This window comes from Ranitomeya variabilis, chromosome 4 (assembly GCF_051348905.1).
Source record: "Ranitomeya variabilis isolate aRanVar5 chromosome 4, aRanVar5.hap1, whole genome shotgun sequence".
In the NCBI taxonomy this organism is placed as follows: domain Eukaryota; kingdom Metazoa; phylum Chordata; class Amphibia; order Anura; family Dendrobatidae; genus Ranitomeya; species Ranitomeya variabilis.
The window spans coordinates 4,987,054-4,994,112 of record NC_135235.1 but is presented as its reverse complement, the minus strand read 5'-3'; positions in this window follow the sequence as shown (position 1 = coordinate 4,994,112).

Sequence of the window (7,059 nt, the reverse complement as noted above, 5' to 3'; positions counted from 1 at the left end):
CCCTGGGCTCTAACACCGCCAGTTGGGGCCCAGATGTGCTAGCTGCACAGAGAAAAACACCAGCCAATGTGTCAGTGGGGTTCAGCACCGCCAGCTGTTCCCCTGCTGTGCAGCCGGCAACGTGTCCTGCAACTGCCACGCAGGCACAACAGACCCAAAAGCTGCCGCCAGTGCAGGCTTCGGCCTACACTCTGCTCCATCTCCTCCTCCTGCTGACCCCGGGCTCCAACACCGCCAGTTGGGGCCCGGTACTGCTAGCTGCACAGAGAAAAACACCAGCCAATGTGTCAGTGGGGTTCAGCACCGCCAGCTGTTCCCCTGCTGTGCAGCCGGCATCGTGTCCTGCAAAAGCCACGCAGACACAAGAACTGAAATTGAAGGGAACCTGTCCCCCCTCCCCCAGGCGTTTGTACGTTTTAAAGGCCACCTTGTACAGCGGTAATGCTGCATGTGTGCAAGGTGGCTCATAAATGTATTCTCCTCGCACAGGTGGAACTGAAAACACGTCTAAAATGTGTCCTCTGTGTGACCATTTAACCGTCCCGGTGGTGTGACTTTCCTTTGTAATGACACGCTGCAACCCCCTTGGTAGCGCTGCCCGTCTTCTGGCATCATTGTTTGGCTGCCTGCACCTCTGCGGCCGCCCTGACCCACACAACGCCCCTCGTTGTCTTATTTATTGGGACTGCGAGGGTGTGATTGACGGGCATGATCAGTGCATCAGTTCGCCTGTCCCTCATCTCCTTCCGCCTTCTGAGGACTGTGCGGCTTCATGGCCGTGGCATGCGATAAGGGATCAGATGACGCCGCACAGTCTGAAGCGGGTGTAAGGACCCGAGTGTCAGAGGCGAACATATGTGCTGCGCCAGGCCATGAATCCCAGCCCCGCAGTGTTTTAACAATGTTAAGACACTGCGGGGCTGGGATTCATGGTCATCGCGAACCGCACCGGCCGACATTAAATGATGCCAGAACATGGGCAGCGCTAACAGCGCTAGGCCAGGGGATAACACGACAGCGCAGACTCCTGTACAGCAAATAACAACGCTCAGGAGGCTGCACCCAGCACCAAGGTGGGATTCTTGACATCTGTGCTGCGTCTCATTACAAAGGGAACTCGCGCCTCCAACACAGTTTGACTGTTTAAAGGGCTAAATGTTATACGTGTTTCATTCAGCGTGTGCAAGGAGCGAAATTAAAAGAGCAACCTTTGACTTGTGCAGCACTACTGCTGCATAAGCTGTGGCTCTTCTACTTTGTAACCCCTGAGGGGGGGTTAAAGGTTACCTTTGAAATTGGTTCAATTAGGCTTCGGCCTACACTCTGCTCCCCCTGCAGAGCCCTGGGCTCCAACACCGCCAGTTGGGGCCCGGTACTGCTAGCTGCACAGAGAAAAACACCAGCCAATGTGTCAGTGGGGTTCAGCACCGCCAGCTGTTCCCCTGCTGTGCAGCCGGCAACGTGTCCTGCAACTGCCACGCAGGCACAACAGACCCAAAAGCTGCCGCCAGTGCAGGCTTCGGCCTACACTCTGCTCCATCTCCTCCTCCTGCTGACCCCGGGCTCCAACACCGCCAGTTGGGGCCCGGTACTGCTAGCTGCACAGAGAAAAACACCAGCCAATGTGTCAGTGGGGTTCAGCACCGCCAGCTGTTCCCCTGCTGTGCAGCCGGCATCGTGTCCTGCAAAAGCCACGCAGACACAAGAACTGAAATTGAAGGGAACCTGTCCCCCCTCCCCCAGGCGTTTGTACGTTTTAAAGGCCACCTTGTACAGCGGTAATGCTGCATGTGTGCAAGGTGGCTCATAAACGTATTCTCCTCGCACAGGTGGAACTGAAAACACGTCTAAAATGTGTCCTCTGTGTGACCATTTAACCGTCCCGGTGGTGTGACTTTCCTTTGTAATGACACGCTGCAACCCCCTTGGTAGCGCTGCCCGTCTTCTGGCATCATTGTTTGGCTGCCTGCGCCTCTGCGGCCGCCCTGACCCACACAACGCCCCTCGTTGTCTTATTTATTGGGACTGCGAGGGTGTGATTGACGGGCATGATCAGTGCATCAGTTCGCCTGTCCCTCATCTCCTTCCGCCTTCTGCGGACTGTGCGGCTTCATGGCCGTGGCATGCGATAAGGGATCAGATGACGCCGCACAGTCTGAAGCGGGTGTAAGGACCCGAGTGTCAGAGGCGAACATATGTGCTGCGCCAGGCCCTGAATCCCAGCCCCGCAGTGTTTTAACAATGTTAAGACACTGCGGGGCTGGGATTCATGGTCATCGCGAACCGCACCGGCCGACATTAAATGATGCCAGAACATGGGCAGCGCTAACAGCGCTAGGCCAGGGGATCACACGACAGCGCAGACTCCTGTACAGCAAATAACAACGCTCAGGAGGCTGCACCCAGCACCAAGGTGGGATTCTTGACATCTGTGCTGCGTCTCATTACAAAGGGAACTCGCGCCTCCAACACAGTTTGACTGTTTAAAGGGCTAAATGTTATACGTGTTTCATTCAGCGTGTGCAAGGAGCGAAATTAAAAGAGCAACCTTTGACTTGTGCAGCACTACTGCTGCATAAGCTGTGGCTCTTCTACTTTGTAACCCCTGAGGGGGGGTTAAAGGTTACCTTTGAAATTGGTTCAATTAGGCTTCGGCCTACACTCTGCTCCCCCTGCAGAGCCCTGGGCTCCAACACCGCCAGTTGGGGCCCGGTACTGCTAGCTGCACAGAGAAAAACACCAGCCAATGTGTCAGTGGGGTTCAGCACCGCCAGCTGTTCCCCTGCTGTGCAGCCGGCAACGTGTCCTGCAACTGCCACGCAGGCACAACAGACCCAAAAGCTGCCGCCAGTGCAGGCTTCGGCCTACACTCTGCTCCATCTCCTCCTCCTGCTGACCCCGGGCTCCAACACCGCCAGTTGGGGCCCGGTACTGCTAGCTGCACAGAGAAAAACACCAGCCAATGTGTCAGTGGGGTTCAGCACCGCCAGCTGTTCCCCTGCTGTGCAGCCGGCATCGTGTCCTGCAAAAGCCACGCAGACACTTGCTCTTGTACCTTCTGCTCCCCATCCTGGTTCCAGTACCGTCAGCTGGTTCCGGGCAGAGCCTTTGGCTTAGGTGCCTCCCTCTGGGTATCCGAGTTCCACCAACGTCAGGTGGTCCTTGGTAGTGCTTTCAGGCACGGGTACCTCCTGCTTAGTAACCGGGTTCCAGTAACGTCAGCTGGTCCTCGGTAGTTCCATTGGCTCTTGGACCTTCGGCTACCCATCCGGGTTCCAGCACCGTCAGCTGGTTCTCGGCAGTGTCTTTTGCTCTTGTACCTTCTGCTCCCCATCCTGGTTCCAGTACCGTCAGCTGGTTCCGGGCAGAGCCTTTGGCTTAGGTGCCTCCCTCTGGGTATCCGAGTTCCACCAACGTCAGGTGGTCCTTGGTAGTGCTTTCAGGCACGGGTACCTCCTGCTTAGTAACCGGGTTCCAGTAACGTCAGCTGGTCCTCGGTAGTTCCATTGGCTCTTGGACCTTCGGGTAGCCATCCGAGTTCCAGTTCCATCAGCTGGTTCTCGGCATTTTCTCAGCCTTCTTGTACCTTCTGCTACATTTCCAAGTTCAAGAGACTAAACACGATGACCCGGAAGACCACCCCTAAGATGACGACGACACCAGAGACGACAACCACTGTGATGACGACGACCCTGGAGACGATGACCCCGAAGACCACCCCGATGACGACGACCCCGGAGACGACGACCCTGAAGACCACCCCGATGACGACGACCCCGGAGACGACGACCCTGGAGACGACGACGACCTGGAAGACCGAGAAGCAGAAGAACAAGAGGCTGCAGAACAAAGAGCAGAAGAACATTAAGCATAACACTAAATATCAGAGCAAAAAATATTATCTAAATTATAAGCAGAAGAAGACTAAGCAGTGTATGGGGGTGAGTCCGTTCCTCCTCGTGGTGCCCCTGGATAAAGCCTGATGCTGCAGGCCAAACTGAACGCGGACAAATGTAACTGTTTTGTGACAGGCAGAACGGAAGGTGTAATCTTCAAACTTTTATAGATAACAACTACGGGAATGCCTGTCACAAATAAGAATATGATGAAGAAGTAGAATATGATGAAGATAATAGTAAAATAAAAAGAATATGAACAATGTAACCAAAAAAATAATAGGTAGAAGATGAAGAAGATGAATAAGGTGAAGAAGTTGATGTCAAAGAAGCTGATGATGAGGATAATGAAGAAGAAAGTGTGGGAGAAGTAAAAAAGAAGGTGAAGGGCGTGGAAGTAGTGAAACATCAATATCTGACAAAATAAAAAAAAAAATTAACATAGTCAAAATCTTTCTACCGCCGAACGTCATAAAAACCCCCCAAAATCCTGCTATTCTATTACATTGGGCTAAACCTCTGTGCCTTTAATGTCTCCGCCACGTCCCCCAATACATCCTACATTATTCTTAGTTGTTTTCCTTCATGTAGAATGAACCTACAAGTTTATAAAGGGTTTATTTTAATTCCGATATTTTCGTCCCATTGACTTGCATTGGGATCGGGTATCGGTATCGGATTGGATCCGATATTTTGACGGTATCGGCCGATACTTTCCGATACCGATACTTTCCGATATCGGAAAGTATCGCTCAACACTAACCCTGACACTATACCCTGTTTTGCTTCCCTCTTAACCTTTCCTCTTCCTGCGAGGAGTATCCCTTGTAATAAACCCTTTAACTCTTGTTCTGCCACCTGCTCGACACTGCATTCTGCATTCCTGCTATTTTACGCTTGGCGTAGTCGGCAGGATGCAGTCTAGCAGGACAGAGGTGGCAGACCAAGCAGTTGGGGGGAGCCCTAGGTCCAATATCTCTCTGAGGGCAATGTTGAACAATCTCCCTAAGTTTTCGGGGAATAATACCATGTTATGGAACTGGACTGAATGCATGAGGGGGATGATGAGGATGCATCCTATGACCCCTGCTTTAGAGGCCAAGGTGGCCATGATGGCTTTAGATGGAGAAGCCAGAAACTCAGTCATTCTATGACCTATCATGGAACATGACACCGTTAACAAAGTGCTACAGAATTTGGAGGCAACATATGGGGACCCCATAGACGTAGGGGAGTCAAAAATGCATTTTTTTAGCCGAACGCAAAGGGAGGGGGAGACCTTGACTCAGTACATGAACGCTCTCCAGGAGATCCATACTTCTGTCATTAGAAAAGACAACATAGGCGTAGGACCGACTGACATAATGTTGTGAGATCAGTTGGTGACAGGCTTGCAGGATGTGCTGACGAAACAGGCTCTGCGGGAGCACTTGCGGTTAAATTATCGCATGACCTTTTCTGAGATAGGAAGCGAAGCACACACACACGAACAAAGAGTAGGGGATGACAGTCCCGGTAGGGAAGGTCCGGAGCGGAGATGTATCTGTGAATATGATCACCGAACCACAATGGGAGGAGGAATTGCGGAAGGAGATCCAGGATACTCGAGGAGAGTTGACTGATGCAAAGAAGAAATCAGTAGGTATTTTGAATCCACCAGGGGGCAGAGAAGGCCCCGAGCCTCGCCGCGAAACAAGAATGTTCTGTCGAGAGAGACCCCTCACCTGTTACAATTGTGGAGAAATTGGACAGTTGTCTCGAGAGTGCCCATGATGGTGTAGGTCCCTATAGCATTGTCCGTTAAAGTAGAGGGCTCCGAGCCTGGGGGATGCCGCCTGGAGCCTGAACAGTCACGAAGGAGCAACAGAAGTCCCACAAATCTAGTCTCTACATGCCCCCTCGTCTGGGCCAAGCTGGATGGTCGAGCAGTACGTTGACTGGTGGATACTGTCTCACAGGGGACTACGATGCCTGAAACTTATTTTCGGTGACACTTTTCGGAAACAATGTGGCCTGAGTGGGGCCCAGTGATAACATTGATAGCTGCCAATTACTTGCCCATCCCGGTCGCAGGGGTGGTCTGGGTGCAAATAACCATCTGTGGCAAAGATCTGAATCAGAAGGGAGTAGTGTTGACCAGTGGAGAAGCAAGTAACGGAAATGCCGTCACCTTGAGAATGAATGTACTGAATGAGTTTGGGAGCCTCCTCATCAATGAGTCCTCAGACGTGACCCTGAAACAATGGAGTCCGCACACTCCCCAAAGAACAGTGTTTCAACAGTTAAACCGCGTGGCTCAAGCTCAGGAATCCTCCAGTGGCAGAGGAGCATTGGGAAAAGTGATTGTCTCAGCCTCTGCTAAACTCGTTCTGCCACCAGGACAGACTGTGCTTACCCTGCCTGTACGAGCTTGTACCCCGCTAGAAGGAGTTGAAATCCAGATCGAACCAGCTACTACGGGACAACTACCCCCAGGACTCCTTGTGGCATGAACATTAGCCATTGTACGTGACGGGATGGTCCCAGTACGCTGTGTCAATTTAAGAGAAGGTAACATCATGCTAACTCCCAGAAGTGAAGTGACTCGAATTACAGGTATGCCGGAAGAAGTGATACCACCTCAGGCCGTACAGTTAACGGTGAAGCAGGGAGACCCTAGGACAGTGACTGTGGATTCGTCTCTGAGGCCGGAACCCCAGCATATCCGGGATGGGCGTCATATATTGGAGCAGATGTGAGTAGAGCTGGCAGACCTTACTCAGCTACAGATCCAGCAAGTGGAAGCTCTACTGGGGCGATATCAAGACGTGTTCGTACGCCATGAGGATGATTTCAGCTGCACTACGTCAATTACACATGAGATATCGACTGGGAATGCCGCACCCATAAGAAAGCGGTATCGACAAATTCCACCACAGTTATATCAATTGGTAAAAGGTATGCCAACTCAGATGCAAAAGGGAGAGTCAAGGTCCGTGGGTCGCCCCCATTGTGCAAGTGCGAAAGAAGGATGGCACTCTGCGTTTTTATGTAGACTATTGCAAACTCAATGCCTGCACTGTGCGAAATTCCTGTCCATTACCTAGGATTGAAGAATCCTTGTCTGCACTAGGAAAGGCCAAATTCTTTTCATCGGTGGACCTAGCCAGTGGCTACTGGCAAG